We start from the raw sequence: 20,265 nt of genomic DNA on the forward strand, positions 1-20,265 counted from the left end.
CACTTAGGATCCCCAGACCCACACAGCAGAGCTTCTAGTCTTCCTATCCAAACTGTGGGCTCAGGCTGGCAGCACCTTGTTCAAGGGCAGAGCTTCAGGACCCACCCCAGACCAACTGTACCAGAATCCGCATTTTTAACAAGATCCCAGGTAACTTGCATGCACATGAAATTTTGAGAAGCATTGGCTTTTATCAGCTTGTTGCCTCCATGTACGTGGGAGGATGGAGCAGTTGATACATTTCAGGCCCAAAGCATCATTAAGATCTGAAACTGATCATTCTTAAAGGAATTCTCTGTAAACTCTACACAAGCTGACTGGTGTAAAACACAGAGGAAAGCTCTGAGTCAAACATGCCCTCAAGGTTATCTGCTGTAGAAATGGGATAGATTCTGGGTTCATTAAAAGAAACAATTCCAAGCCAGAGAGGACAACAGTCAAGGACATCCTTTGAACATAGCTTCCGTTCAATTTAAGAAATCTGGAAACCATCCAAGTATGATCTTCGAGCTATAGTCATGCAATGCTAAAAGCCACTGCTGGGTCAGAATAAACGGAAAGGAAATGTAAATGTCACCTGAATAATATAAGAATGTATGTCATCCAAAGGTTAGCACATTAATAGAAGATGTAAAATACGAGAAGTCATCATGAAGCTTTATTCAATTATTTTCAGAAAACTCGACTGCTTAAAAAAGTTATAAATGAATTGTGTTCTGATTTGGTTAAGCCAGACATAGATACATTTATTCATTCAATTGGGCAAACATTTGTTGAATCCCTCCTATGTGCCAGGTACAGTGGCACATACATAAACAAGACACAGTATTTGTTCTCAAGAAATTTCCAGAAGAGACACATAGGTTCCTTTTTTTTTTCTTTTGAAGCTGCAGCACAGGTTAATAAAGCACAATCAGTGACAGAAGCAAACAGGAAAAAGCAATAATGTTGGTGAGTACAGTAGAAGCAATAGAAAGTTTAGAAAATACAAAAGGCAGGAAGAAGAAAATAAAAAAGCACATATGGCCCCACCACAGGATTTTACAGTGAAAATTCTACCATACGCCCTTTGAGACATTTCCCCGTGCACATATATCCATCTTGTATTGACTTATAGATTGAACCCTCTGGAATTGTTCCTTTTGTAGGTTAAAAATGATTGACTATTGGCAACTTCAGATGACGGTTAAACCTAACAATTTCAAACATATCTGGGGATAACTTACAATAGTAAAATATATAAAACAGATAATTATTTTTTAAAAAAAAGAGAGAACAAAAAGCACTTGAAACAGCAGATATATAAATGGTCCTGGGCATCTGAAATCCATGAGTTATTGCCTTTGCACTTTATGCTATGACAGTGAGGTTCCTGGCAACTAAGAAAAGGCAGAAAACCTATTCTGTTATTTAAATTCTCTTTATATTTAAAGGGAACATATGTTGTTTACCTGGAAAAATTATCTTTTACTCCCAGTAAAACAAATGGAATTTATTATTTTAAATGATGCTCCATTCGAGGAAAAACTATAATACTCCATCTTTACTCCATGGTGGATTAATTTAATGCTGGGAGAAAATTTCAAGAAGCTGAAGGTCTGGAAAACCAATAAGTCTCTCAGACTCAGTCTCAAAAACTGCTTCAAGTAAGCTTTCAGCAGGCCTCAATTCGTAGTCAGATTAGCTCCTCAATTCTCTTGAAGTACTGGTAATCTATGTCATTAATTAAAGAGCACTTCATGTTGCTTTTTAATTAGTGCCAGGAATGTTGTCAGAGTTAACTTTCTATGATGATAATTTATTTAGAAACCTGATTCTGGCCCAAGCAAAAGATCATTTTTATGTTAGTTATGATTGCTCAGGAAGCAAGGGCCAGAGATGTACTCAGGTGACTTTTTTGAGAAAATGTCACACCATTAGGCCTAATGAGAGCGGGAATGTTGAATATCTGTCAGGGTCATTTAGTGTGTCCAACCTTTAGTGTGACCTTGCCTTAGTCCTAGTGACATAGCTGTCATCTCACCCTTCCTGCTTCCTGCTCATGCTCATTCTCCTAACCTCTTCTCTTTATCTTTACTTCTTTTATATTTCTGTTGCTTCCCTTCTCTCTCTCTCTCTCTCTGTTAGTGTGACATTCAACATACCCTTCTGGGGGGTGGGGATTTGATTGCATCATAGCCATCCGATATGGACAGAGCACCCTTACTGAGGGAATGAGGTGAGCACACAGGCTACGGGTTAAGAGTAAAGGCTCTAGAGTCAGGCAGACAGAAAGACCCTGGGTTCAAGTCCCAGCAATTCCACTTACGAGCCTGTGACACGGGACCAGTTACTAAGCCTCTGTGATGGAGAGTATTGCTCATGAGACATATGTGTTTAAAGTTGGGTAATGAGTGAGAACTTTTTTCATCCTGTCAGGATAGCTCTGTAACGATATGTGAATTATTATGAAAATGCATTTGGTAATATCCCAGCCAACCTCATAGGACTGCTGTGGTGATTAAATACAACATTCAAATGACAGCCTCAGCCTAGTGTTTGACTTACCATTAGTGTTCATTAAATATTTAGCTATTATTACTATGCTCAGCTCTTGACAATTACTTTTGACCCCAATTTCTGGCTCAATCAATTTTGGCCAGGTAACAGGGTCACATCACACTAATCCTGGTAACTTTGGGTGCAAGGAACTATCTTTTTTCCTGAAGGGACAATGAACATGGCATGCATTTAGTGTTTTTCACCTTGCTTGGGAAGATCCTATTTCTGCATGAAATGGAATGCATTTAGCATCATACGCCTGGAAGATATGGCTTGGGTTTTAAATAATTAAAGATGTTATTACAAATTGTCTTCTTTGACTGTAAAAGGAAAGAACCAGTGTCCTTAGAGGCTGTCCAGGATTTATCTACTTTTGTTTCCTAATCATTTCCTAGACATAAATCTTGATGCCACGGCTAGAGTGGGAGCTTGAGAACAGAAAACCATATGTTTTAATTTCTTTTTATTTCCCCAAATTCCTAGACAAATAAATGAAAGATTCTCGAAAAGCACCTGCGACCTGTCTTGTTGAAGACAAAGATTTACTCAGCGGAAAAAGGAAATAACCTGCTTTTTTTTTTTCCTTTTTCAACTTTCAACATATGACTAAAGCAGAAATTCTCTTGGAGGCCTTTGAAAATGCTGTGCTTTCCTCATCCTCCGTGTCTCTCCTGACTGCATTTATCACAGTGGTTTAGCAGATCTCTACAATTGCTTTAGAAAACAAGAGAGGCCCAGGTCACTTGCACTTTTTGTGGTTTCTGCATTAAAAAAAATTTTAACTCGAAAATAATATAACTTCATTATTTGTAAGACAGAAGATATATACAAATATTAAGTAATGAAGGAAATGTAACAAAAATCATTTTAACGGTCACTTTACAATATTTCTATGGTTTAAATTTTTATCAAAATTATAAAAGGAAAAAGTAAAGCTATAGTAAGATAAATATATTAACTCCCAGTGTAGCCCAGTGTAACAAATGGTGTAGCCTGGCAATGAGTTACAAGGTTTAAATTGTACAATCTTTGTGTGTGTGTGTTTTTTTACACTCTTACCAAAATGACTTTTATATGTATTTCGTACAGAAATAGTGAGCGGCAGTTCATGGCATTTGGTAATTTCTCCAGACATAAAAGAAGGTTTATGAAATCAGTAAATGCCATTTTTAAAAGGGTCTTCTGTCACAGATTCAAGATTGGCCTGTTCACCAAAATCCAATTCTATTCCCTCAGTACTTTCTTTATAAATGGAATTTTCTTCTACTTGTATCCATTTCCCGGGGCTTATGGACCCTTTCATAGTCTCCATATTTAGAATCAAAGTTTCCTTTCTGAAGAGATCATAATTTTAAGGTAAAATGTGGTCCAAGTTCCCGAATTCCCACTTTCTTTTCACACTTGAATATGTATCTGTGAAATCTGAAGAAGACATAATCCTCTTGATTGTGAAATGTGGCAAGCTGTCGTCCAATAAACTGAGGATTACAGGGAAAGAGAGATGCAAACAGAATGACCCGGTCGTGTTGTAAAATTCTTCAGAATTATTTCAGGTATGTGTGCTGCAGGGTCTTTGCCTCTTCTTTTAATGTCTTTACACAGACGAACAGAGCAGTTGGGCCACTTGGCAAGTGACTCCAAATTAATCCACTGGGAGTTTTACTATCTTCATTAGTAAGCATCAGATCTATGAAATCTCTTGAGATGCACTGCGGCATAATTTTTCTCAGAGCCAGCCCTGTTCTGCAGCAAACACGTGCGTGTGGTGTAACCGTGGAGAGCTGATGCCAGCGTGGAGCTGTTCTCCCATGAGGTCTACCTGATGTTGTGATGAGAATCTTGGGAGACGTTTGTCGGTTCAAGTAAGAAGCAGGTGTTATCTGTAGCTTCCCCATAAGCAACGTCTTCATCCTTAGGGTCTCCTGTGGTTTCATCATGCGCTCGCTGGTTGTCAGTGGTCTTGGGTATAGGTTTTGGTGGAGGCTTATCACCTGGGGCCTCTCGTTCTTTTCTAAGATTTTTTTTTTGACATTCAATATCATTTTATATTAATTTCAGGTGTACAGCACAGTGGTTAGACATCTGTATAATTTAAGAAGTCATCCCCCGGCTTGTCTAGTACCCACCTGGCACTATACATATTATTAATACCATATTATTGGCTATATTTCTTATGCTTTACTTTACATATCATGACTGTTTGTAACTATCAATTTGTACTTCTTAATGCCTTCACCTTTTTCACCTTGTTCCCCAAACCCCCTCCCATCCATCAGCCCCATAAATCTAGTACCCGTCTGATACCATACTTAGTTATTACAGTATTATTGACTATATTCCTTATTCTACACCCTACATCCCCATGACTATTTTGTAATGACCAATTTGTACTTCTTAATGCCTTTACATTTTTCACCCTGCCCCACCTTACTCTGTGCCATCTGGAAACCATTAAAATGTTCTCTGTATCTATGAGTTTGTTTCTGTTTTGCTTGTTTATTTTGTTCTTTAGATGCCACATAAAAGCAAAATCACACTGCATCTGTTTTTCTGTCTTACATACTCCACTCAGTACCACACGTTCCAGGTCCATCCATGCCTCTACAGATGGCAAGAATCCATTCTCATCCATGGTCTAAGATTTTTCTTAGCTTTTCCTGCCCCTGCTGCTGCTTCCACCACGTGAACAGTCAGTGTCGCCGCTATTGGTTCCTAACCTCCGACATGCTGAAGCCTGGAAGGAAGACAGCCACGTACCGGTCACTGCAGGGTCCTGAAGTTCTTCCGCAGCCGGTGGCGTTGCAGGCTGTGCTGTGGCCGCCGCTCTCATCCCCAGCCTCGTCCACGGTGTGTTTCAGTTGTATGAGCTTTGAATCTTGTCAGGGTGTCTCTGCAACTATATGCGGGTTACTATTTGTAAACAACGTCTTGACGTTAGTGTAATGGCTTCATCAGCTACTATGTGAGCAGCGCCTGCTTGTGGATGCTCAGACTTTGAGGATCCTTGGAAGTCTTCTTGCCCGACTCCATTCTCCCACTCAGCGTTCTTCTCCTCCCTGCCCTGCTCAACCCACATTTGCATTTAGCATTCCATGAAAATAAGTCAACATTTTTGATAATCAGCAAAGTGATCTAAAACTTCGAACGCAAATCTAATCCCTCCTTGTATTCTAAAAACTGTGCCAGGCAGAGGGACGATGCACCCACAAGAGAATATTTTAGGAGTCCTGCATGCCCCCATAATAAATCTGAATCCATTTTATCTCCTACCCCGGAAGAACCTTGGAATCCCTTTTCTTCTACTCAGTCTCCTTCCTCCACTCTCATGATCAATCTGACATCAAGCCTTGTCTATTCTTTCTTTAAAGTATTGATGTTTATCTTTTGGGTGATGGACCCCTATAGCATAAAAATAAGTGGGTAATAGGCACTTTGCATTTTGTTGTTTTGTTGCTTTGTTATCTCCAGAAAGTTAAGTAACTTGCCTAAGGTTTCAAAGCTACTAAATGACAGCGACGGTTTTTGAGCCTAGATTTTCTAACCCCAGTGTCAGTGATATTAAAACACTGCTATATTGCTCACACCGAGGTTAGTGAAACCTATAAAACTTACTATTCATAGGGAAAAAAATAAAGTCCAAATCTGAGGGTCTAAAAATCCTAAAGTTTATCTTTGTATCCCCATGTGGGTCCATGACCACAGATTAAGAAATTTTGCTTTAAGTTATTTCTTGCTTTCACTTTTTCCCCCCTCTATTCTCATTGCCACCACCTATGCCCAGCTCCCTCATAACATGTTTCTTTTTCAGTCTATTCTGCTGCCAACTTAATCGTCCTACACACTGCTTTCATCATATCATGTCTCTGTTGAAACACCAAAAGCAATGGTGGATCTTGACACATTTTAATCATTTACTTAACAATTTATAATTTTTTAGATGCTGTTTTATCTCCTATATTGTAAAATCCATGGAAGGCAGGGGTAATGTCTATTTTGTTTATCATAGTGCAGCAATTCTTAAGCACATAATAAATGTTTATTGCGTGACTGGATTTTTCAGCACTCTGCTACATGAATAGTGGCAACATAAATTGTAGGGAAATTGGCCACTGTAGTTATATGAATAGAAAAATGGCTGGGGAAACACAAATAATGTTTATAGTAGATATTTCTGAAAAGTGGGATTATGGAGGGCTTTTATTTTGGGGGTCATCTGACAAAAGTAACCCCAGTTCCAATCCTCCCTCCCTGCCTTCCTTCCTGCCTGCCTGTCTCCCTTGGCTTGTCTTTAAAAAGGTCCTTCGATGTCTGTCCCATATTATTAGACCTCCCACTGGTCTCTCATTAGAAAGCTCTCCTCCAGTTAATTTACCCATCCACCCATAGAAACAATATTTATTGAAAACTTACGACTTGCCTGGCACCATGGAGTGGGAAAACAGACACATGAACAATTTATTACACTACAGTGTGGTTAGTACTGCACTGGAGACACACACAAAGGCTGTGGGAGCACAAAGGGGGTGGAGGGGGCGGTGAGTGACTTTTACCCAGGTGGCGAAGGAGCTAGGGGAAGGCTCTGGAAAAGGAAACCATATTTGAACTGAACCATGAAGAGGGATTTAGCCAGGCAGAAAAGTAGAGGAAAAATATTCTAGGCAGAGTGAGCAGTCTGTGAATAATTTCGTGAGGTCATAGAAAATACATGTGTGTATTTCACATGAGGTGAAATACTGTATTTCATATGAAGATACATGGATCACAGGAGTCCACAGGCAAGAGTGAGTGCCCAAACCTAGACATCTCAAGGGCTGCTTCCTCCAATAAGCCTTCCTGGATGCTCTTGGTACCCTATGGCCTCTCCCTTCTTGTAGACCTATTGTGCAATGATTTGGTACTTGATTCAAGACAACTCAAGACTTCTTTTATTATTCTCTTATATTTGACCATCTGGTTTCCATCCTTCTTAAGACAAAGAATATGCCTTATGGTTATTTCTCTAGTGTCCACTGTAGAGACTGATTTATGTACTCTTTGGGGCATAGTAAATTCTTAACACTCATTTCTGACTGATAGATAGGCAGTCCTTTAGCGTCTATGTTTTCAGCTACAAGGCTGTCTGAAGAGCCACACAAAAATGGTTAATCTTCCACAAGATTGCCATGGGGATATGAAAGACAGTTTGGGAAATGTAATCAATAATGTTATAAAGATGATACAGGGTATCCGATGGACACTTGTCTTATTAGGGAGACCACTTCATGGCTGGTGTAGGTGCCTGACCACTGCGCTGTACACCTGAAGCTGAATAATAATGAATGTCAACTATAATTTTATATACATATATATATATACATATATATATGTATATATATACATATATATATGTATATACATATATATATATATAATTTTATATATATATATATATATATAGTCACAGGATGTGGAGTACAACATACGGAATAGAGTCAGTGGAACTATAACAGCTATATATGATGTCAGAGGGGTAGTAATTGGCGGGAGTGAGGTTATCACTTTGTGGGGGGTGTAAATGTCTAACTATTACATTGTTTTGTATACCTGAAACTAATAATAATAATAATAAAATGGTTAATCTTAAGGTGACTGACTGGAGCAACTTGACAAAGCACTGGGATAAGTACTGGTGTGCAATCACCTCAAATTGTGTTTTGGATTTTTTCTCACAGTAAAAAGGGCAGACCCACCACTGGTGCAGAGCGAGAATTTCTCTAAATCAGGCCTGCTGTGGCCCCATCAGACCTTTCAATACTGACTGAAGAGCTTGCAGTGTTTACTAAACTCCTGAGATCACTAAAGTCTGGAGCAATCTCTCATGCCCCATTAATGTCCAATGTTTGCAGTAATTGCTAATGTGTAATAAATCTCTAGTCTCTAAAGATTTAAACCACACAGATGTATAGTTTCAGATGAATAATGACAGACATGATTTTGCCATTCAGTCATTCAACCCACACTTTGAGAATACCTATCATGTTCAAAGCAATAAACTGGGCTCTTCTCCTGTGAGCCACACTACTATGTCCTAACTGTTCTATGTCATAATGAAAAACACACACAAACTGGTAGTTCTTTAAATGGAAATTAAAAGATAATTTTAGTGATAAAATAGATCAGGGGAACTTTTCCATTGGTTTAAGGATAGAAACTTGGAGATTTTTTTCCTTCCTTCCTTCCTTTTTTCCTTCCTTCCTTCTTTCCTTCCTTCCTTCCTTCCTTCCTTCCTTCCTTCCTTCCTTCCTTCCTTCCTTCCTTCTTTCCTTCCTTCCTTCTCTTTCCCTACCTCCCTCTTTTCCTTCCTTCCTTCCACCAATAAATGTTTATAAGAGAACCTAAAATGTATCAGATATTATACTTGAAACCAGAGAAATGATGGTAAAAAAGAGACACAAAAGTTACAAATTTCCAGTTATAAAATAAGTAAGCCATGGGGATGTAAAGTACAGCATGTTGACTATAGTTAATGGTACTGTATTGCATATTTGAAAATGTCTCAGAGAGTAAATCTTAAAAGTTCTCATCACAAGAAAAAATGTGTAACTATATATGGTGACAAATGTTAATTAGATTTATTATGGTGACCATTTTGCAATACATACAAATATTAAATCATTACATTGTGCATCTGAAACCAATATAATGCTGTATGTCAATTATACCTCAATAAAAAAAGAAACACGATTTCTGCCTACAGGGAGCAGAAATACTTTGTGCATAGAAGGCAGAGTCATCTAGAACTTTACATTTACCATCTTTACTGAATACTCATTTATGCCAGGCATTAATATGATCAAAATATGTTGAATGAATTATATACAGCCATTACTGTAACGTGTGTCTTTTATTTGGATGATAATTACAGGTGTTTACAACAGAGAATTTGAAGTTAAAAGACTTGAGGCCTACACTGCCTTACATTAGGTATGTGAGCTGAGAAAATCATTTACTTCTTTGTGCCTCAGTTTCCTTACCTATAATATTGGGAGAGAGATAAATGTCTAATTCTTGGGGATTTGAAGAGAGCATATAAGATAACCCTCTGTGCCTTCATACATGCCTGTCTCACTCCCTGAATTATCTTTCCCATTTCCCCATCCCTTCTGCCTGATAAACTCCTACTTAACTTGGAAACCCTGGCTTAAGTATCACTTCATGTAAGAAGTCTCTCTTTCTATCCCTGATGGTGCTGAGCGTTCTCTCCTCTAGGTCATGACTGTACCCATCTAGGTTTTTATATTGCAATTACCACATGACACCGTCATGCAGAAGGGCGGAGCCTATGTCTTATTCACATTTTCTATACCTGACATAGTACCTGGCTCCTTACCAGTGCTTAACAATCTGCTGAACAAATGGCCTAATTCTGATAGGCAACTGTGATGGACATTCGGCTGCTCACAAATGTATCAGTTCTCCTCTCTTTCTGGGCATATGGGAGAATTGGACTTCCTTGCCCCTTGAAGGTAGGAATATACCTGTGATTTGTGTGGCCTGGGTCACTTCCATGTAGAAGCATTTTGTTGCCAGTATTTGTGCCACTCTCTCTTCCCTCTCTCTTCCCTCTCTCTTCCTCTATTAAAAAACAGAGAAAACATTACACATGTTCAAAAATCTCAGCCAATCAACAGGAGGCAATAAAATGGATGAAAAATAGTACAGAAATTCACAGATGTAAATCTGAGCCTTGATCATGTAAGATAAGCTCCTTATAAACTAATACTGGAATAATTTTTAAAAATCTTTGCAATCATCTTAGGTATTCAGTTAACATGAAAACTCATTATTTAAATATATTATTGTCTAATGATACATAGTTTAGAGGGTAGATAAAAGCTCTCAATTGGTTTTGAATCTTAATATGGTCAAATAGAGTGGAATTAAAGAAATAAAAGGAGGAGGGGGAAGATAATGAATAAGCCTTTATGTTATTGCCTTTAAATGCTAACATAAGTAATAAAAGCAAACATATAGTGCACTTACTGTGTGCCAGACAGTGTGTTGTCTCATTTAATTCTGATAACAATCTTATAAAGTGGGTACTATCATTGCCCTCAGTTTACAGATAAGGAAACTGAGGCACAGAGAAGTTAAGAATTTTGTTCATATCACAAAATTTGCAAGTAGCAGAGCCAGAAAGTAATACTGGATTGTCTGGCTTCACAAAGAAATTCTTAGTTACCTAGTTATCTTTGTGCTCAATGGAAGAACTTCAGTCCTCAACTCTGCTCTGTGCAATGTCCTTGAAAAACAACCATCTCAATCTCTCAGCAACTCAGTCATTTCTAGGATGCTGAAATAAGGTGGATGTACCTTATAGTCACAGTGAAAGCTCACAACAAAGGGTAAGTGCTGTGTGAAGAGCACCAGTATCCCCAGTACTGAGTCACAATTCTTGAAATCAAGATGAGCATATCTCAAAAAGGGCGATCAGGCCATCAACAAATCTCATTACAAACTGGTGATCATGGAACTTCATATTGACATGAGGTGTCATGAGACTGAAGCACCCCAACATAGTAAACTTGTACCACGTAGACAACAGCTGTCTGCAGAGGCATCTTGACCAAAAGGGGGCATGGCATAACTGAGCAATAAACGCGTATCCTACTAATCCTTTACATTTTTTTTTTATTACCACAGCATAATCTAACTTATCCTGATTGACAAAATCACCAACTAACTTCCAGGAAAACATATGGCAATTTTCTGGGAATGTAAACATGGTAATCATCAAAACCAAATGCATGAAGGAAAAAACTGATCTGAAAAGTATACATCTGACTATCAAATCATAAACCAAAAAAATCTAGTTTACTTTATAGGGGCGTTAAACCTCTCTTAACTTGAGTCTCCCAAAATCCAGAGAAATTTCTCTTGCAGTTAAGAGATTACAATCCCATACTTACACATCAGAGGGAAATTTTATGCAACAAAATACTGTTTTGAGATAAGGCATTTGGCATAACTTGTTTTAAAGAAATGTGTTTAGGATCTTCCACCAAATAGTCACTCTTAATGTGGTCTGCTCACTGTCCTCCTTCCCTAACTGGGACTGGTAATGAGGAGTGTTTCATGATTTTCCATTCCACGAATACAAAAGAGGGAAACAATCTTTTATGGATTTAATTTTGTCTCCTTTTTAAAAGAATTTTATTGTGAAATACATACACATATACATACATACACACACACACACAAAATGTACATGAAACATATATTTACAGTTTACCAAAAACTATAAAATCAAACTGACACAGCCACTACTCAGGCCAAGAATTAGAATATTGCCAAGATTGCAGTATTCCTCCTATGTTATGTCTCTTGCCAGAAGAAACCACTGGCCTGGCTTTGGGAATAATCATTTTCTTACTTTTCCTTGTAGTTTTACCATTGGGCCTATTTTAAAACTTGTTATATCATACATATTGTGGCCTGATTTATGTACAATAAAATACGATAGTTAAAGAGTACAGTGTAGTGAGTTTTACAAACATATACACCTATGTTACCACCTCCCCAAACATGATGCAGAATTTCCACTGCTAAAATTACCACCAAAATCACTCTGTATACATAATTGAACAAAAATGATGTCTTTCTACTTTTCTGAAAAATAAATATATAAATGGGAAACAAACAAAAAAATCTAGAATTTCTATTACCTCAAAAAGTTTCCTTGTGTCCCTTTGCAGTAAAGCCCCCAGTCCCAGGCCCAGGCTACCACAAATCTCCTTTCTACCGCTATGGGTTAGTGTGGCTTGTGGTAGACTTTTATATATAAATGGAACCACAAAGCGTCTACTGGCTTCTTTAACATAGCATAATTTATGTCTGGTTTTAAAATGCATATAAACAGAATCGTAATATATGTTATGATTCTTCTGTGTCTTGTTTCTTTATTCAATATCATGCTTGTAAAATTCGTCCACAAACTTGCCTGTATCTATAATTCATTCATTTTTATTGCTATATATAAACCATTGTATGACTGTAGCATAATTTATTTATCCATTTTGTTATTAATAGACAGCTGGGCTGTTCTCTAGTTCTACTGCTGTCATGTACTGAATTTATAAGTGGATTTTTATATCCAGCTAGCTTACTAATCCTTCCTATTAATAATAATAATTCCTCTGTAGATTCTTTTGGATTTTCAGTGCATATATTCATGTACCTATGAATAATGATAATTTTCAGTCCTTAACAATCTCTATATTTTTATTCATTTTTCTTGTTTGTTTAACTGTTCTCACGAGGACTTCCAATACAAAGTTAGATGGAAGTATGGATACCAGCGTTGTTGTGCTGTTCCAGATCTCAAAGGAAAAGCTTTTAATTACTAGGTATGATTATTAGGTACGATGTCTACTGAAGATTTTTGTGGTTATTCCTTATCAGAATGTTCTTTACCAGAATGAAGTTCTCTTTTAATCTCACAAGTTTTAGGAGGAAAAATCATGAATAATGTAAATTTACTAATGTGATTGGAAAAAGAATTTTATCATATGCTTTTCCTGCAGTTATTGAGATAATAATATGAATTGATATTCCATAATATTAAATTGGTATTCTATTAAACCAATCTCTCATTCTTGATATAAACCAATTTGGTAATATTATTTTATCCATTATACGTTTTGCTTGTCTTTCTTTACATCCAATTTCATGAACCAACTCGCCTGTAACTCTTTTGTCATACTCTCCTTGTTAGGTTTTGGTTTCAACGTTTTGCTAATCTCTTAAAAGCATAGGGGAATGTACCCTCTTTTAAAATTTCAAACTTGTGTAAGATTGGACTTATTTTTCCCTTGAATGTTTGGTAGAATCATCAGCGAAGCCATCTGGGCCAGCAATTTTCTTTGTGGGTATCTTTTGATCACACATCTAAATTCAGGTTCTTGACTTCTGTTCCTCTTTGAGTAAGTTCAATAACATTTTTTTCCCTAAGAATTGCTCTATTTTTCTAAGTTTTTAAATTTGTTGGTATGAAGTTCTTCATAAAACTCTATATTAACATTTAACACCTGTAGTACTCTGCAGTGTACTATGTACTTTGATTATAGTTTGTTCATTTTCTCCTACAAATATCCTGCATTCTTGCTTTTTCTGTTTGTTGGTATGTTTGCTTATTTACTGAGAGAAGTGGATTAAAATTGTCCACTCTGAGTGTAGTGTTGTATATTCTCTGTAGTATTCCAATTTTAGCTTTATATATTTAGAGGATATGTTGATCAATGCATATATTTTTATAATTGTTATATATTCTGGAAAATGAATATATTTATCAATATGAAATCACCCTCTATCTTTAGTAGCTCTTTTGCCATAAAATTTACTTTTTCTCATGTTACTGTCGCTGCACCAACATTCTTTGGTAGGTAGTTTTGCAGTTTATATTTTCCTAAATATTTACCTTAGGTTTTAGAAGTGTCCCCCTATAAATAGCATATAGTTTAATTTTTTAAAAAAAATCTAGCCTGAATATCTTTGCCTTTTAACTGGATTCTTTTGTTCGTTTATATTGATACAACTATTGATATATTTGGATTTAAAAATATCATTTTTCATTTCTAATGTGTATTTCCCTATTCTGTTTTTTTTTCTTTTCTTCCTTTCTTACCTTTTGTTGATCAGCAGAATACTTTTATTATTTCATTTTCTCTATACTGCATTGTGTGTCCACCACCCAGAGTCAGTTCTCCTTCCATCACCATATATTTACCCCCTTTTCACCTCCCCTCCCCACTTACCCTCTGGTAACCAACCATTAAACTGTTGTCTGTGTCTATGAGCTACGAGTTTTGTTTATTTGTTTGTTTGTCTTGTTCATTTATTGCTTTCAGTTTTATACCCACATATAAGTGAAGTCATATGGTTCTTGACTTTTTCTGTCTGACTTATTTCATTTAGCATGATAATCTCAAGATCCATCCATGTTGTCACAATTCATATGCTAATTCATTTAAAAATCTCAGTAGGCTGGATTATTATGGTTTTATATAGTTAATATATTTTTACATATGCCCATTATCTTTTTCACTTTATTTATTCTTTATTTCTTCCATGGTATTGGTAAATTATCTGGTATTATTTGTGTGCAAATATCTTTATTTCACCCTCATTTTTAAAAGGTCTAGATTGTCAGGCAGTTTATTAATAAAAATATTTTAGCTTTCTGTCATCCTTCGGGCATAGTTCATCAAAATTGGCTTTTTAAATATATTGAATGTTGAGATTAATAAAACATAAAAGTCACACAAAACACATGACTTCACATACATATATCTCTAGTGGTTGAGTACTACCACAGCTTTATGCCATAGAAACAACATAGCCACTCAAAGCCCTAACACAGGAGGAAGTTTCACAGAAGAGGAGTAGGACTGGAAAGAGACAGCAATTGTACCTGCTCACAGTTAAAATATCACTACAAATTTTACAAAAACATATGATCACATTGTCAAAGGATGAAACCACTAGTCAGTATTTGAAAGAAAGCGTGCACACACACACATGCACAGATGAATTTATTGCTTACTATAATCAGGCACATCCTCTCTGAGTAGGGCAGACTACTGCTCTATATAAGGTTTTGGTAAGGGTGAAGTTCTTGCATTGGTGATATTCAAGGGACAAGCGGATTACCATCATCTGTAGAAACAGTTAGTGGGTGAAAATCTTGTTGATTGGCCAACATCCAGAAGCATGTTCATTGGAATGAGCATGATTGGCTGACTTTCAGGAGTGACTGACACCGTCTGGCAGTCTTTCCAAAGGGTGTTCACTGAGACAAGTTGTCCTTGGCCTATTGAACAGGGGTTTAAAACCAGTTCTGATGGCTACTTGCTAGTACTACAGAACAACCAGTTTTTTCTTAGGAGCATGAGAAGCTTTCTTTATTTTCAATTTGAAACATTTCCAAAGCTCTCCCTGGGCTTTATAAGAGGTTGATGAAAATGAGGAGCCTTAAAGCTTAAGTTTCATTAACTTCATGGAAATCTACCTCTGAGGCCAGGATGATGACTATTTCATCTTTTCCCCAAGAATGTAACCCTCCCGGTTCTTGTTTATGTAGGAAAATATCCTACCTATCCTATCCTATCCCTGCCTCAGATAGGAGACATTGAATTCTATCTCCATTCATGGAAGGCTATCAAAACCAAGGCCCATTTATAAAGTGGTGCTGGAACAACTGGACATCCACATCCAAAAAAATGAATCTAGACACAGACTTTATATCCTTCACAAAAATTGACTCAAAATGGATCACAGATAGACCTGAATGTAAAATGCAAAACTATGAAACTCTTGGAAGGTAACATAGAGAAAACCCAGATGACCTTAGATATCATGATGCCCTTTAGATACAATACCAAGGATATGGTCCATGAAAGAAATGATTGATAAGCTGGGCTTCACTAAAAATAAAAACTGCTTCTCTATGAAAGGCAATATCAAGGGTATTAAAAGGCAAGCCACACCCACCCAGGAAGAAAATATTTGCAGAAGACACATGATAAAAGACTATTATCCAAAATACACAAAGAACTCTAAAAACTCAACAATAAGAAAATAAACAACTGATTTAAACAATGGGCCAACCACCAAAGAATATATACAAATGGCAAATAAGCATATGAAAAGATGCTCTACAATGTCATAAGGGAAATGCAAATTAAAACAATAGTGAGATACATCTATTAGAATGATTGAAATCTGAAACACTGATCACACCGAATGCTGCCAAGGATGTGGAGCAACAGAAACTCTCATTCATTGATGGTGGGAATGCAAAATGGTACAGCCACTTTAGAAGACTGGTAAGAGGTTTCTTACTAAAATAAACATACTCTTACCACATGATCTAGCAATTACACTCCTGGTATTTACCCAAATGAGTTGAAAACATGTCCACAACAAATCTGCACAAGGATGTTTATAGCAACTTTATTCATAAATGCTAAAACTTGGAAGCAACCGAGATGTTCATTCGTAGGTGAATGGATAAGTCAACTTTGGTACCACCAGACAATGGAATATTATTTTGTGCAAAAAGAAATAAACTATCAAGCCGTAAAAATACAAGGAGGAACCTTAAGTGCATATTAATAAGTGAAATAAACCAATCTGAGAAGGCTACATATTGTATGATTCCAACCACATAACATTCTGGAAAAGGCAAAACTATGGAGACAATGAAAAGATACGTGGTTTCTAGGGTTGGAGCGGCAGGGGGTAGGATGGTGGGGAGATAAACAGGCAGAGTACAGAGGATTTTTAGGACAGCGCAAGTACACTGTATGATGTTATAATGATACATATATGTCATTGTATGTTTGTCCAAACCCATAGAACATACAACACAAGAGTGAACCCTAAGGTAAACTCTGGACTTTGGGGGATAATGATGTGTCCGTGTAGGTTCATCCTTGATAAAAGAAAAATATAATAATAATAATAACAGTAATAATAAAAGTACCATCCAGCTGAGTGATGTTGATAACGGAAGAGGCGATGCATGTATGTGGGGAGGGGACATATGCGAAATCTGTGCACCTTCTACTCAATTTTATTGTAAGCCTAAAACTGCTCTAAAAAAATAAAATCTTAAAATTTAAAAAGTTCTGGTAATGGATGGTAGTGAGGATTGCTCAACAATATGCATGTGCTTAATACTTTTAAAAATGGCTAAGATGGTAAATTTTATATTATATGTATTTTACCACAATTTAAAAAAAAAAAATTCTGGGAGAAAGGTAACAGTAATAACCTAGTTAACTATTATCAGAAATGGAAGTTGGGAACTCACATTTTTATTAAATATCTACTGTGTGCCAAGAATGATGTCATGTGTTTTACATTATTACTTCGTGTAATTAGCAGTAACTTAAGTAAGAGTTGCTTGTTTATTTGGCAAGCAGTCACCACACACTTGTGGTGGACTTACTACGTAGGCATTGTGCTAGCTACTGGAGATTCAGCAGAACACTACCTTAGCTCAGTCCATGCCTGCAAAGTGCTAACAGCCTGGTGTTCTAGGATGGGACGCAGACACCGTTACAGAACAAGATGGTGAGAACAGAAGAGAGCACCTACCCTGGCCCCATGTTCTAGGCTCTTGCTGAACATTTACATGTGTTATCGCACTGACTTCCCCCAACAACTCTCAGAGGTATGAATTATTACACCTATTTTACAAAGGGTGACATTAGATCTCAGATTTAATTTACCCTAAGATTGCACAACTGCTACGTGGTAGAGCTCAAATGCAAAGATCAAGTCTGCTACTCCCATGTCCTCCCAAAAGCGTTCTGGGAATCAAACTGCCTCAAGGCAGAGTTTCACCATGAGTAAAGAAAACACTAAGGACAATACGGTGAGTTTTCTATTTATAAAAAACTGTATTCCATTAATAGGCTGTCCTACATATTGCGATTTGCCCCCTTTTACAGTTTGGTACTAAATGTTTGTTGTTGTTGTTATTTTTCTTTCATGAACTGATGGGGATAATAGATGGTAGTTCTCACTCTTTTTTAGGATCCCAGTATCCAAACCTTATTCCTATGTTTGGAAAATTCGACACTTTATAAATCTTGGTGGGAAGCACACACAGCCTGCCTCCAACCCTGGAAGCTCACTTTCCCACCTTCCTTTCAGCAAGGACACGAGCCTCTGACCTATGCTCTTCTAATAAGTTCACTCCAGAATTTCACCCCAGACTCTGAATCATAAACCAGCATTATGAAGAAGCAAGGACTGCCCAGTATCTATTCTGGGGGTGAATGATGGTATGACTATAGCTGTATCTGGTCCCAAGGGGCGTGTGTCAGTTAATGGAACTCATCAGCAGCAGTGTTGGTGATGTTAGCAGTTCACCTACCATTGTAACTAAACATAGCTCTGGACAACCACGTGGTCTGTATTAGTCAGTTGTTAATATGGCCAAAGCAACAAGACCAACTCTTGTAACAAGAGTGTATCTTCTTAACAAAGAAACCAGATTGACTATGTGTCTATGTAATTGCTTTCTCGTCTGTTGTGAAATGTTTGATCCTCTTTTTAAAAGATTAAAACAGCATGTAATTAATTAACTAACTAGTTTATTGATTTATTATATTTACTTACTGAGTACAGCTATAGGTTTTCACCAAGCAAACTGCCTGGTATTCACAAAAGATCCAAAGCTTCTGTTCTCAATTATAAACCATTCTTTCCCTCTTCCCTACAACCACGATTAGTGGCCAATCACTATGACTTCTCGTCTATGCTTTTGTAATTGCTCCCTAGCTGGTTTCTTTTCTTCTGCTCTTCCTCTTCAGCAATCCATTTTCCATTGAAGAACTAGGGCGTTCTTCTAAAACATTAATTAGGTCACATATTACTGCTGTATCATAAATCCTCCAAAATTTTTCCAATATCCTTTTCTTTAAATCCAAAGTTCTTAACACAACCTGGAAGCCCCCACGTGATCTGCCTATATTTCTAACATTATCCCACTCCTGCCACTTGCCCCATGCCACAATGTCCCAACCCTACTGCCTTCTCAGTTTCTGTAATGCTTTGATCTCTTTCCTGACTCAAGGCCTTTGAACATGTGATTCCTTCTGCCTGGAATGTTTTTCTTCCTTCCATTCACCTGGCTAATCCTTACTTTTGCTTCCTGTTTTAGATTTCATTTCCTCAGATACCTTTTCTTACCACCAACTTAAGATAGACCCCTGATTTACTGTCTCAGCACATCTGAAAGTGTACTTTCATAGCTCTTATTGTGATATGTAATTCTATATTTACCTGTTTATTTAGTTATTTAATGTCTGTCTTTTCCACACTAGTCTGTAAGCTTTAAGAAGACAGGAACCACGCCCATCTTGTTCATGACCTAGCACCCAGCAAAACACCTTGTATGGCCTTTTTAAACATTTATGTATGAATGAATGAACAAATTAACAAACGAACTCAAAGCTTATACAATTGCACGGGAAAACGGTGTTCTGGACAGGAAGTGCTGGAAATCACAGAAAAGAGGGAACTCAGGAGCCTGAAGAGCTAAGAAAAGGCTCCTAGGGGAAGAAGCACTTCAGGAGGACCCCAAAGAATAGGTATGATTTAAAAAGGTTCTGATGAGACCTGTGGAAAGAAGTTTCATTGTTCAAGGAGAGGGCAGGACCAGCAGAAAGGTGACCTTTAGCAGGAGACGAGGAGGGTTGTCACTTGGACCTAAAGTGCATTCCTGGATCTCACTGAGTACTTGGCCTCCAAGCTTACAGAGAGGCCATGAGATAATTTCTTATAAATCCTTATCTCTTAAATAAACACAGTCATGCAGGGAAACCACTCAGGATATGAACCTGCAGATGTACAAGTATGGTGCGGGCACTGGGGTAGATACTATAGGCTACCTCCCTGGATTCCATGCCAGCCCCTGACAGGTGAGCTTGCTGCATGCCTAAGCCTAGAAAACTAACACTACGTGCTCAGATTCCCTTCAGCTCAAGCTCTGCATCTGATCTAATTTCTGCTGGGCAGATGTCTCTGTGCCAGATTTAGGAGGGAGCAAACATCACACACAAGAGGCCATACTTCTGCTACTGCTTTTTGCAAGCACAGACATGAAGCTGCTGGTTTTTTTGAGGCAGCTGTAGCAGAGGTCCCAGATTCTGGCCACTAGCTTCCTGGTTATTG

General features: G+C 37.4%; 1 pseudogene across 1 annotated transcript; it reads right to left on the reverse strand.

Moving 5' to 3' along the window:
- Nucleotides 1-3,785: 3,785 nt before the first annotated feature.
- LOC308503956 (ribosome production factor 1-like) lies at nt 3,786-4,560 on the reverse strand (annotated as a pseudogene). The gene has a single exon. The product of its transcript is annotated as a ribosome production factor 1-like (transcript).
- Between the last annotated feature and the right edge of the window lie 15,705 nt (nt 4,561-20,265).

The sequence above is a fragment of the Rhinolophus hipposideros genome (assembly GCF_964194185.1).
Source record: "Rhinolophus hipposideros genome assembly, chromosome: 10".
NCBI classification, from domain to species: Eukaryota; Metazoa; Chordata; class Mammalia; order Chiroptera; family Rhinolophidae; genus Rhinolophus; species Rhinolophus hipposideros.